Here is a 13,564-nt window from a genome sequence, read left to right as displayed (position 1 = left end):
CTCATCAGTCTAGCAGAATATATACAATAGACACAGGTGTGTATGATGCGAGAAGAAAGAGAAGGCACTCACCGATCTAAAATTCCCAACTTTATTTCATCTTCATGTTAAAACTCCATGGCCGGGGGAGTGAGAAATGGAGCTCTTGTGAGCAGGAGAAGACGACGGCCGTTTCGCGCTGTGCTTGCGCTTCCACGGATGTTGACCTGTGGAAGCGTAAGCACAGCGCGAAACGGCCGTCGTCTACTCCTGCTCACAAGAGCTCCGTTTCTCACTCCCCCGGCCATGGAGTTTTAACATGAAGATGAAATAAAATTGGGAATTTTAGATCGGTGAGTGCCTTCTCTTTCTTCTCTCAGATGGCAGCGGAATTTCATGTTTTTTCAGAAGAGCACCCATGATCATGATGTGTGGCTGGTACCAGGATGATTATTAGTTAACACCTGGGTCCAAGTTCGGGACTACCTCGATTTCACAGACAGTGCCATTTATTTTTGGTCTTTTTGGCATTTGGCACAGGTGTGTATGAGCTAATGATGGGTGAGCACTAAAATGCTCGTTACTCATATCGAGCATGTCGTACTACTCAAGTGTTCCTCTCGAGCAACAAGTGTAATGGAAGTTAATGTGAAACTCGAGCATTTTTCCAGTGGACCCCCCCCCCCAAGAGGTTTGGGGGCAGTACATTTGCTGACATGGCTGGAACAAGTTCTCAAATGAAATGGGAACATCATGGAGAAAATGTCTGGTGCCATTTCTGACTCACAGGTCATTGTTGTCAGAGTGTTGCGCCACTTTTATGGACTGACAATAAAACATACAATACCAAACATAAAATGTATTTTAAAGGAAAATAATGTAAAGAAACATTATTTCCTCTATAATAACTTGTATATAAGGCAAAATAAAAAAGAGAAAAAAAAAAGTCACTTCCTTCACCCCTTAGGCTAAGAATTCATGCCATCTTTTATAAAGCATACACACACGTACATTAATTTTTACCTAATAGGATGACGACAGCAGTGCATCCCTTCACAAGAATCACTCCGGAGTAAACCCTGGAAAATGAAATCATCCTCAGTGATATAGTTAGGGGCTGCGCACCCCCTGTGGTCTTAGGGTACTGACTCTTCTAAAAGTGCTACTCAAACTGTTGGGGTGCAGTCGTGGGATCTTGTTTTCGGAGATGATGTCCTCCACCCAACTCTCAAAAGGGTGAAAGGGTCTTCAGTAGAGATGGGTAGTCAAGCTAGGCTATCAGATAGCTGCCCCCAATTAGGCAGCTGTCAATCAGCATGACTCCAGTAATCCCACCCTGTCAACAGGAAGAGAAATTGCTGTTTTGTTTGACAGGGAGCAGCCGAATCTCTGGCAGGAGCGGTCAATGACTGGCGCCGAGTACAACAGACAGGTAGTTGCCTCTGTTAGCAACTACATGCCTTTTTTTCTAAAGTCCCGGATATCCTCTTTAAGAAAGGAGTTGTCTGATATAATACATTTCTTTTAAGTGTAAGGGTCTTTTGAAATTAAACTCATCACTGTGTCTCCAGTCATTGGAACTGGAGATGAGTGGATCAATTCATGGAGGCTCGACTTTGAATCGAATTTCCTCAAATTTGTGGTTTCACATGAATTTGAACATTTTGAGATTTATCCAAAGAACTGATCTGTCAAGGGCCCAACGTGAACTCTATTTTACTGCCAGAGAAGCACATTACCATTCCCTACATAAAGTAAAAATAAAATCACCAGTGCTTCCACTAAAAAAAATGCTTGATGAAAGGACTCCATGTGTATGACAGGAGTCCATGCCCTCTACCTTGGTAGCAGGCAATATGAATTTATCTGCTCACTCAAAAATTAATATCAATTGTATAAAAGTTTATAAAGCCTCAGTGTGTGCCTCGCGCTCTACACAATGTATCAGATAACCCACCTTTTTGTAATATTTATACTTTATTTATTGTGCTTATATAGCGCTCTCATATCCTGCAGCACTTTACAGACACCATCATCACTGTCCCCATTGGGCTCACAATCTAAATTCCCTATCAGTATGTCTTTGGAGCGTAGGAGGAAACCGGAGAACCCGGAGGAAACCCACGCAAACACTGGGAGAACATACAAACTCCTTGCAGATGTTGTCCTTGGTGGGATTTGAACCCAGGAGGACCCCAGGGCAAGGTTGCAGTGCTAACGTCTGAGCCATCGTGCTGCCCAAGGTACAGTATGAGTTTGCTTTTCTTTTAGATATGCTACTAGATTGACCTGTACACCTGCGCACGGTCTGAAAAAGAGAGAATGTTAGGGCTGTCAGTCATTGGGAAAAAATCCAAAGTTGGTAGAGGGTGGGCAAATCATCAAACACCATAATGAGAACCAGCATTTAGAGCGCCCCGACCGGCGACGTCTCTCAAAAACTAGTGTTCCCGCTGCCTCACTGCATGACATCACTGCAAAACTACGGAGGTAAAGAGAGACCAAAAAAAGTTTTACACATTTCAGAAAGATGAGATTTCCTCCATCAGGGATTATACAGGTTTCCAGAGTCAATCCTTTCATAGAAATATGTGGCAGTGCATGAGGAATGCTCACAAATGGTATCTGCTGCCTCGTACTGCCATAAAAGGAGAAAATATCGAAACCTATGATATTCCTGATGAAGGAAAGTGCTTCTTTCTGAAACGCTTAGAACCTCTTTTTGGTCTCTACTGATCTCCATAGGTTTGCAGTGATGTCCCTGAGGCAGTGCAAACATTTGTTTTTGAGAGACGCCAATGGACGGGGCACTCTCAGCGTTGCATCCCATCATGGTGTTTGACGGCACGTCCACTTTCTACCACATCCGGATTCTTTCATCACGTCTAATGGACAAATCGCTCCTTCTTTTGTGAACTGTGCACAGATGTACAAGTCAGTGTAGCAGTATATTCAGAAGCACTATTGGCTTTTACCCATATATGATTTGTTGGGAGAGTATGTATATGTTATACATAGTCCCGGCTAGTGGGCACAGCCTCGCTTCCATACACTTGTATGGAGCGAGGCTGCGTCCACTGGACTGCCACGTCACTAGTCGGAGCATGGCCTAGCTCAATAAAAGTGTATGAAGTGAAGCCACGCCCACTAGACAGGCCCTGGACGGGAGTATGTATAACGCATAAATTTCCTTCGGTCCCCACTCAGAAACTGGTGAATCCCCGCAGAGCACAGTGCATGTGTCGGGGGGATTTATAAGTCTGCAGTCAAACTGAGTGACTGCAGACTTATCAATTTTGACTGGACAAAGCCTTTAAAGCTGCCACATTGGAGAGGAAAGCAAGTGGACCACAAACTGGAGTCACAGAACATGGCAGCCAATGTTTATTTCTTATCGAGCAACACCAAACTAGGAATTACATGGTGTCTATTGCAATCAATAAGGTGTCTGTTATTTATCATGTGCTGGCTTCATCAGTTACCTAATGGACGTTTTCAATGAGGGATCCTGATAGAATACTTGAGTACCCTATAATAGGATATTTGAAAACGGGTGTTATAAACCTGGCTGGAAACACAAACCTCACGTCAGTCTTTCTATATTTAATAATTAAATTAGATATATTCAATATACTATGAACATGCAAAAACAATGCGGTAAACAGAATACTAATTAGCTGGTGGATTTTAGCTTCTTTATTTTCTGTGAATTGCTTTGTGCCTTGTCTAGTACCAACATTTGCAGTGTAGTCATGCATTTGTTTTGCTTTAACAGACAGCACCACCTTGTGGACAGTTTCCCTGATAGCAGACAATATTAGGATTCAATTAAAGTAGAACTTCGGGTTACTATTTTAGCGGGACTGAATTGGTTTGGTATATATGTGGAAACTACCTGACAGTCTGATAATCAGGGCCGTATTTGCCAATTGGCACCAGAGGGCTGGTGCTTAAAGAAATGGAGCCAGCTTAAAAAAAAAAAAATAGTTAAACCCATCTCCTTGCGGAAGTAGGGTTCCTAGAACTAATTTGTATTCTTAACTTAAAGACGCAAATACAAATGAAGATGTGAGCACTCCGGCACTTCCAGGGTCAAAGAAGCGCTGATCAGCTCCCACCTCGACGTACAGTCATGTCCTTCTGGATTTGAGATAGTAGTGAGGTATATGGAACAGAACTAAAAGTAGAAAAAGAGTCCAGCACATACATGGCTGGTGAGCATCAATTATAGTCAGTGATAGAGAGTGGTTCCCCAAAAATTAATTTCAGGCAGATTCACTTAATTCAGCCAACAAATTTTATTTGATCTGAACAAAATCGGTCTGAAGTGACCGTGCTGTCGTTTATCATGCTATAAAGTCTCACCAGACCCCTAAGCATAATAAACAGAGGAAGACATTTTTACATATTGTAGTATGGCCACCGGAAAGGTCCTCGTGGGAGGTATGTGTCATTAAGATTAATAACCTTGGTGATATAAGCAAGGGAAAGCAGGCTACAGCACGTATAGTACTGAGAGAGTTAATAGGACCTGTCAAGGGTCGGGTTTATGAGCAGTTAGAGATATGGGTGGGACTGGCTACTTACACATTTCCACCTTGGGGCATGGTACCACAGATGAAAAGTAGACCAGTTGCCTCATTCAGTGACTGAAAGTGGAGGCGAGAAGTCATCCTTTGTTAAGTCTCCTGACAGACTCTTCTATGCTGGCTCCTACCTTGTCTGACGAAGGCAGACGCCGAAACACGCGTCGGGGTGGATGCATCCAAGGGACAAGCACCATGTGCATCAGGTAATCATATGAAGAGTTTATTTACTTTCACAGCATCATATTTATTATCTTTACTTTGTAACTTAACAAATACTATTGATTGCTGTGGTTATTTAACCTCTTACAAACCCTTTGGAACTTTACCCATTTCATTGTCCTCCCTCCTGATATTTGCACATATTTACTACTTCTTTTGATTGCTATTTATTTATATACCATTTATAGCAGTATACTGATTCATTTATATCAACAAAGATTATTTAGCATAAAAGCACTTTATTATTCTTTACATTTTTATTCATTTTGTACAACATTAATTGTACTGTTTTTGCTGATACATATTCCAACCTTTTTTGTCCCTTGTGGTGAGTCCTTTTTCTGGTATCATTTCTCCCACCCTTACCTCATTAACCATAATTAATAAAAATACTTATTTCATTATAATACTGAACTGTTATATTTGGTGTTTTTCTTTGTTCTTAAGATTCCTAAGGAGCATGGTTAGTTGCTGTATGCCCTGGGTCAAGGCAGCTGAAGCAATGAAAGGGTGGTCTGAAACCATAGAGGAGCTAATAAAGCAGCTGATTCAGTCCAATGTGCTGCAGCAGAAAGCCCAGCATGAGACAAATAAACTATTGATGCTGCAGTTCCAGCTGCAGCAGCAACAAGTACAGAAGCAGCAGCAGCAGATGACACTCCTGTTAGAGGCCATCAATGTCACAGAAGCTTCACCGCCACCAAGCCGAAGTGATGAGACTCAGGCTAGGAATTCATAATGGGGATGTTACAGAAGATGGCTCCAGGTGGTGATGTTGAGGCATTCCTGGCCTTGTTTGAGAGGGTGGCGGACCGTGAGAGATTGCAGAGCAGCGGGCGGAAGATTTGGTGCCATTTTGGAAAGGGGAACCACAAAAGGTGTTCTTTTACTTGGTCCTGCAGGATGCCAAAGAATATACCAAACTAAAGACTGAGATTTTGGTGCATCTGGGGGTAACTCTGACTGTCAGGGCATATCAGGTACACCAGTGAGGCTACCTGTTATGACCCCAATGGCAGAGGGTCTCAGGAATCAATACCAAGTCTGCAAACACAAAAAACCAGCTCATAGGGCAGTGGTAACTGGGCTGACCATATATCTAATCCTAGCACCACAAATAGAAGTAGCCGGGGAACGTGCCTACGTTGGTTCTAGACGTCTCGCGCCAGCCGGAGAACTAACTAACCCTAGAAGGGAAAAGAAAGACCTTTCTTGCCTCCAGAGAAAAGACCCCAAAAGTTGGATACAAGCCCCCAACAAATAATAACGGTGAGGTAAGAGGAAAAGACAAACATAAGAATGAGCTAGGTATTTAGCAAAGAGAGGCCCACTAGCTAATAGCAGAATATAGTAAGATGACTTATATGGTCAGCAAAAACCCTATTAAAATATCCACGCTGGATATTCAAGAACCCCCGAACCGTCTAACGGCCGGGGGGAGAACACCAGCCCCCTAGAGCTTCCAGCAAGGTCAGAAATCACATTTAGTACAAGCTGGACAAAAATAGTAGCAAAGCAAGTACCTCAAAAAACAAAGAAGCAAGACTTAGCTTAATTTTGCAAGAGCCAGGACCAGCAGACAGGAGCAACAGAAGGATCTGATTACAACGATGCCAGGCACTGGACTAAGGATCCAGGAAGTTAATATAGCGACACCCCTGGACTAACGACCCAGGAGAGTGCCAAACAGAAAAAAGACAATCCCAGAGTCATACCACTAGTGACCACAAGAGGGAGCCAAAAGGTCTAATTCACAACAGCTACCATGGTAATAAGCCTCCCTGGTCCCAAATGTTCTATCTTCTGCTCCTGATACAAAAGTGGCTCCAAACTGAACCTTCTTCTCCTGCGCAGATGGTGGACAGAGTAGTAATGGACAGGTTCAAACACTCCTTACTAAGACCAGTTCAGTGCTAGGTTTCCAAGTGAGATCCCCAGAGTGCTAATGACCTGATGGGACCAGTAGGAAGGTACCAAGCAGTCGAGAGTCCCTTGGGGAGTCAATGTGGAGCGCCCCCATGCAAGGGCAATGGGGTACTCGGTACCGGGTCCTTCGGTTCGGGGGATGTCACGGTGGCCCAACCCGGTCCGTAGCCCTTTTGAGGGACGTCCAATTAAAGGTGAAGTTTGTACGGTGTTCGTGACGCCACCTGTGGTATTCGGTCAGAGTGACCGACGCTGCTTAGGGGACCACTGGGGTGATGTTATGGCAGCTAGGTGGTGTACCTTCCCACAGGTGAAGTGTATCCCCAGGGCTTCCCAGGAGTGTAGATGATGATGGTGTAGGGCGCGGTAAATAACGAGGACACAAGGTTGCAGTCTCTTTAACTTTTACTGAAGACTTCAGCGTCCACAGTCCAGAGTACCGTTCACAGGGCTGGCAGAGTCCGGCCGGTCCGAAGGCACATCCAGAGTTCCCTTATCCAGGTGGAAATCAGTAGCCTTCCTACTAGTGCCTGTGTGTTGTAGTACCTCCCTGCTGAGCACCACGGGATAGTCCTCACAACTTTCGTGGATGTTTCTGATGTTCTCTCTCTCTGTCCCCCAGATGGTATGGATAGGACAACCCGTATGACGGGGTAGGCCTGGAGCTTATTTATAGGGACCCTAGAGACGCCCCTCTCCCACAATTTGCCTCCGTGTCTTCTTAGGTAGTAAGGTCGGGCAACCAACTTGGAATTGACTGTCCTGCCAGTCTCTGAAGTAATGCGTAGAGTCAATTACTCCCTCGGTGTTCCGGCCACCGGCTACGCGCCTCAGAAGGAGGCTGCCGATCCTGGGGCAGAACTCCTCCCGGTGTTATCTCCTTGTGCTGTGACTTCGTTTCTCACTCTCCACAATACAATTCCTTTCTTGTCCTTTCTTAGGATGCTGCCGCAATGGGTGCAGGCGCAGCTCCGTAACTTTCTATCTCGTGCTTGGCCTCTGTCAGGATCCCACCCCTGACAGGGACCCTCTGTCTGCAGCTCAGATGTTCCTCCTTTCCCCCCTGTCTGCCTGACAGGTCCTCTCTGTGGGTCTCACCCAGGCAGCTTCTGACTGACTTCCTATCCAACCCACCAGTTTTACCCATGTGTGAAGAGTGCCCTAATAGATAGAAGCAAGGCTCCCCCTGGTGGACTGGAGTGTGAAGTGTAGTGTGTGACTTGTGATACCTGGTCAGGTGAACTCCTTTAGTACCATCAGACGTAATATCACTCCCCCTGGTGGAAGAGCGACACTACTGCAACGACCAGGACTCTGGGGCGCTGCAAATGGACCTTATCATCACCATACTGGGGTTCCAAAAAGGGGTCTGACACCTAGTAGAAGGGGCTAAAGCCTCATCTGGTGGGCTTCCAAGGGTCAAGGGTGGCATCTGAGTAATTACCAAGGGATTCATCTTGTACTGTCATCTGTTGGAGATGTCACGCCCCACATAGTCGCCCATTGTCTCACAACCACTGAGCTGATGGACTACAGCATAGGACGGCGCTGCGAATATTTTGCATAGTCAGCTTGCAGTGCTGACTATCAACCCAGTTAGGAGTCGTAGGCCTGACCAGTTTCAGTGAGTCGGATGTCAGTAAGTGATCTATTGGACTCATAGAGTTTTGTAACCCTAGTAAGGGTCACACTTCCTCACCGGTTGGTTTCTGAGAAGGTTGTGGGCATCCGAGGTATCCAAGAAGGCACTAAAAATTACCCTGTGGTTTGTGTGGTCATAAACACAAATTCTGGCACGAAAACCCATGAAATTGGAGTCGTCCAGGACCTATTACACCCTATAATAATAGGGCAGTACTTTGCTTTATTCTGGGACTTCTGGAGATAAGCAGGGTTATTTGGTTGCTTAGACAACAGCCAGGTCACTCCTAAAGAAACCTGGTCACTGGCTGCAGCTGAAAGGTTTCCCTTTTGTGTGCTATGAGGATGAGGCAGTATCCACTGAGGTCAACGTCCTAGAGCTGAGAGTTTCCTGTGGAAACTTTGGAACTGCCCAAATCAGGAACTTGCCTCTTTAAGAGGTACATGACAATGTGAAAGAAGGAATATAAACCAGCTCACCCGTGATGCATAAACCAATCCTCGGGAGCACGGACCCGCTGTGTTCAGGCGTATAGAGTCCAAAAAGAAAAGAATGTCCAGCTCCACCGAATCTGTAAAAAAGAGTTTTCTTTATTCACATACTAAGAATCTCAATTAGATTCTTGCCCATATGGCTTGTGCTGAAGTCTGTATCCTCTATGCTCAATAGTATGTGAATAAAGAAAACTCTTTTTTACGGATTCGGTGGAGCTGGACATTCTTTTCTTTTTGGACATGACAATGTGACTGTAGTTAATGGAGTTGCTTAAGAGTCAGGGGCCGACACCCAATACTCATATTTTTCTGTAAATGTGGAGTTACTATACTGTGTCACCAAGCAGAAGGGTGAAGTAATAGAGCAGTTGCTGGTGCTAGTGCCCTACAAGGCCTTAGACATGACCCATACTCATGTGTTACGTGGTCTTCTGGAGGTAGACAAAACCCAGGAAAAGATCCAACAAAAGTTCTACTGGCCGGTTGTCACAGAGAAAGCATGAATTATTGTAGGTCCTGCACCACCTGCCGGTTGACCTCCCTGTTGGCTCACTTCCATAGTCCCTTAGAGCCAGTGCCCATCATTGAGGTCCCATTTAATCGCATAGCCATGGATTTCATGGGCCCCAAGGTCAAGTCCGCCAGAGGGTATCAGTATCCTTGTGGTCCTGGACTCTGCTACACTGTACCTGGAGGCTGTTCCACTATGAAACTCCTCCGATAAGTGTATAGCTTAGGAGCTGGTCCATATATTTTCCAAAACAGGGTTGACTAAGGAGATCCTAAAGGACCAGGGAAATCCATTCATGTTCGAAGGTGATGAGATAATTGAGCAAAACCCTGCAAATTACACAACTCAGGACTTCTGTGTACCATCCACAGATGGATCGTGTTGTGTTAATGTTTAATAAATCCTTGAAGGCCATGCTTAAGAAGGTCTTAGAGAAGGATGGCCTAGACTGAGACAGTCTACTGCCATACCTGTTCTTCTCCATCAGAGAAGTCCCACAGGCCTCTATTGGTTTCACCCCTTTTGAATTGTTGTATCGTCGACACCCCACGTGGACTTCTGGATGTTGCGAAGGAGACCTGGGAAGCAGATTCTACATCCTACAGGAGTGTAATCAAACAGGTAGCCCAGATGCAACAAAGCATTGTAGAGTTGATGCCCATTGTGAAAGAGCACCTCCCCAAAGTTCAAGAGGCACAGTGGAACATGTACAATAGGTCGGCGAGGGTGAGGCACTTCAACCCCAGCAATAGAGTACTGGTGCTGGTACCCATGATGGGGAGCAAATTTCTGGTCAAGTGGGAGGGCCCGTATGAAGTGGTTGAAAACATTGGCGAGGTCAACTATAAAATCCACAAACCAGGAAGAAAGATGCCCTACCAGGTGTACCATGTTAACCTGACCAAGCTGTGACAAGACAGGGAGCCCATGTAAGCCCCTTGTTTGCTTGTGAAGTTAGAAGACAACATGGAAGATGTCAAGGTGGCAGAGACTTTATCACATGCCAAAAGGAGCAGTGCCGAGAACTGCTACATTGGAACAGAGACCTGTTCTCAGAATTACCAGGTTGTACTCATGTCATAGAGCATGAGGTTCTCACGGTGTCTCGTGTTCAGATAAACTTAAAGGCATATAGGATCCCTCAAGTCCGCTGAGAGGTGCTCTTTAAAAAAGTTTGATATGTATCCAATTCCTGTGTTGATGAACTGACTGAAAGGCTGGGGTCAGCACAGTACATTACTGCCCTTGACCTCATAAAAGGGTATCTCCTATCCAAAGACACCAAGGGCAAGATGGCTTTCTCAACACCAGATGGATGTTTCAACTACACAAGGATGTCATTTGGCTTGCAAGGAGCTCCGGTCACTTTCCAGAGAGCCATGGACTGGATCCTAGCTCTCCACAAGAAGTACGCCATGGCCTACCTTGATGACATTGTGATCTTCAGTAGTGATGAGCGAGTGTACTCGTTGTTTGGGTTTTCCCGAGCTAACACTAACAGTATTTGTTAAGTGTTCGGAGATTAAGTTTTCATCGTGGCAGCTGAATGATTTACAGCTATTAGCCAGCTTGATTACATGTGGGGATTCCCTAGCAACCAGGCAACCCTCACATGTACTCAGCCTGGCTAGTAGCCGTAATGTAAATCATTCAGCTGAGGTGATAAAAACTTAATCTCCGAGCACTAACAAATACTCGGAGGTCACCCGAGCGTGCTCGGGAAAACCCGAGCAACGAGTATATTCGCTCATCACTAATCTTCAGCTTTGATTGGGGAAGTAATTTGAGTAAAGTTCAGGTGATACTTGATGCTCTAAGGAAGGCAGGGTTTTCCATCAACCCGAAGAACTATGCCATGGAAATGGAGGAAGCCAAATAGTTTGGTTTCGTTGTGGGCAGGTGCAAAATTAAGCCTCTAATAAAGTTGACGTGATCCAGAGTTGGCCAGAACCTCTCTCAAAGAAGGATATCAGAGTGTTCCTAAGAATCATGGGCTACTACTGATGGTTTATCCCTAACTTCGCCACAAAGCAGCCATTGTGATGGACCTCCTTAAAGTAACAAAATTGGCTATAACTAGGTGGTCTCCAGAAGCTGAGACGGCCTTTCTGGTGGCACTTCTCCAAAGAGTTTGTGGTACAGACTGATACATCAATATTGGCCTGGCAGCGATCTAGTCTCAAGAGATGAACAGGGAAGAGCAACCGATAATGTGCCCAAGTTGGAAGTTGGCTTCCTGCAAGAAAAACTACTCCATAGTGGAGAAGGAATGTTTAGTCATCAAGTGGGTGATGGACACTCTAAGTTCCTGTCTCTTAGGCAGAAAGTTCAAGTTAGTTTCAGACCATGTCCAGCTGAGGTGAATGAGGGAGAAGAAGAGGAACAATGCCAGAGTGACCAGATGGTTCCTGGAAAGATATATATCTGTGTACCGTGTTAGTCAGTAGATAGAAAAATATTTAGAATTGAGAGTCCTCAGATGGTTCCTGGCACCTCAGGACTTTAGTTTCCATGCAGAACATAAACCTGGGAGGCTAAATGGGAATGAGGATGCCCTGTCAAGGGAACATTGTTTGTTGGCAGAAGTTGTCAAGGCAGGTGTTAGGGCTAGCGGAACGCACCAAATAATTAGAAAGATAGTGTAAGGTGCGTTCGCAGCCCGGTGTCCATCGTGCAGAGATGGAACCTGCTGCTAAGTAATGACGGACTATATGGCGGTATAATACGGATTCACACATGGGTTAACTTCACCCAGTATGAAGAAAGCAAACGCTGTTGTGTCACAGGGCCGCGGTACCCCACAAAGAGCGCAAGCAAGGAGTCACAGAACTCTACCCCAAGACTCGGGATAGAGTACAACTAGACCTCTTGCGCTCGACACCGCAACTGGGGTAATTAAGATGCACGAGAGTGCGGTGCCTCACTGGCAGACGCCACTAACCACCCAGACTTGGGTTAGGAAAGCACTGTGATAGCACACGGCGCCGCACTGGCAGTCACAGCAAATAGGCGCTGTTTCGTGTGTTCTAGTGCTGATAACAAGTCGGGCGCTAGATAGCAATCATCCACATTTCAAGAGCAGTCAAACACAAGAGAGGGGATAATTAAAGAGCACCTTTCTCTCATCAACACACACACACGTTCACAAGTGTACACTAGCGCATGGCCGAGCGGCCATGCAAACCTTTTATAGCGGCAGTACTACAAGACCTTCCAGATGGACCAATAGGAGCCGCAACAGGACCTGAGCATGTGACCCCCGACCTCCAATGGGAGGATGTCCCATGGGCATGCTCAATATGTGAAAAATAGGACTTAGTCTCAGAAAGACCTGCTCGCTGCTGAACATTGCTGACTAAAAGGACAGAGCCTGGAAGGGCAGTAGTAACCAGTCATCCAGTATCAGCCTGAGCTAGACGCTGGGACCGACGTCTCTGCTGAGCAGACTCCACTGCGGCTGGAGAAGAATGGGAGACTGCAGCAGAGATGGTTCGAGATTCCCTCTGTGCAGAGGCGGGAACTCAACACCTAACAGTGGGTGGGATATGTAAGATGGTCTCCGGACAGGTCCTCTAGGGGAGATATGTGTCATCGAAGTTGATAATCTTGGTGATGTAAGCCTGGAAAATTGGCTTAATTGAGTACAGTGCTGAGAGAGTTAATAGGGCTTGTCAAGTGCTGGGTTTATGAGCAGAGAAATGGGTGGGACAGGCTGCTCACCTATCCCCACCCCAGATCATGGTAAAGGAGACAAGTTGTTTCATTCAGTAGCTGAGAGTGGAGGTGAGAAGTCCTCCTGTTTTTGTGCTGGATCTTACGCTGTCTGGCCAAGCCAGGCCAATTCTTGTGTTGCAATGTACTTGGACTATTTTTGTTTTTCTTACACCCAAGCACCCATTATGATTTATTTCCTGCATGGTTTATGAAGTTTGAATAAGCCTGCCTGCACATTGTCTAAGAAATTGCTCCCGTGCATACCGCAAGTGCTGTCGACTGAGTGGAGACTTTACAATCTTCAATCATGTTCCTGTGGGTTGTTATGCTAAGAAGGTGCCATATTTTTCATGGTATTAATCTATATTTGCTGCAAACTTTCTAAGGCGCCCTTGACACATCCGTATAAAACCAGTACAGGGAGAACTAGTACCGGTGTCATCAGTGTTTTGGATCAGTGTGCCATCAGTGTTTTTCTGGTATGGCAAAA

At 45.5% G+C, this 13,564-nt stretch overlaps 1 long non-coding RNA gene across 1 annotated transcript in view; it reads left to right on the top strand.

Annotated features, from left to right (window-relative positions):
• The first annotated feature begins 4,617 nt into the window (after nt 1-4,617).
• The window catches only part of LOC143788107 (uncharacterized), a 105,489-nt gene continuing 96,542 nt past the window's right edge, over nt 4,618-13,564 (top strand). Inside the window, exon 1 of the long non-coding RNA XR_013218560.1 lies at nt 4,618-4,771. This is a non-coding gene — a long non-coding RNA (uncharacterized LOC143788107). The remainder of the gene's footprint in view (nt 4,772-13,564) is intronic.

This window comes from Ranitomeya variabilis, chromosome 8, assembly GCF_051348905.1.
Source record: "Ranitomeya variabilis isolate aRanVar5 chromosome 8, aRanVar5.hap1, whole genome shotgun sequence".
Taxonomy (NCBI): Eukaryota; Metazoa; Chordata; class Amphibia; order Anura; family Dendrobatidae; genus Ranitomeya; species Ranitomeya variabilis.
This window is presented reverse-complemented; position numbering and strand designations above follow the sequence as displayed.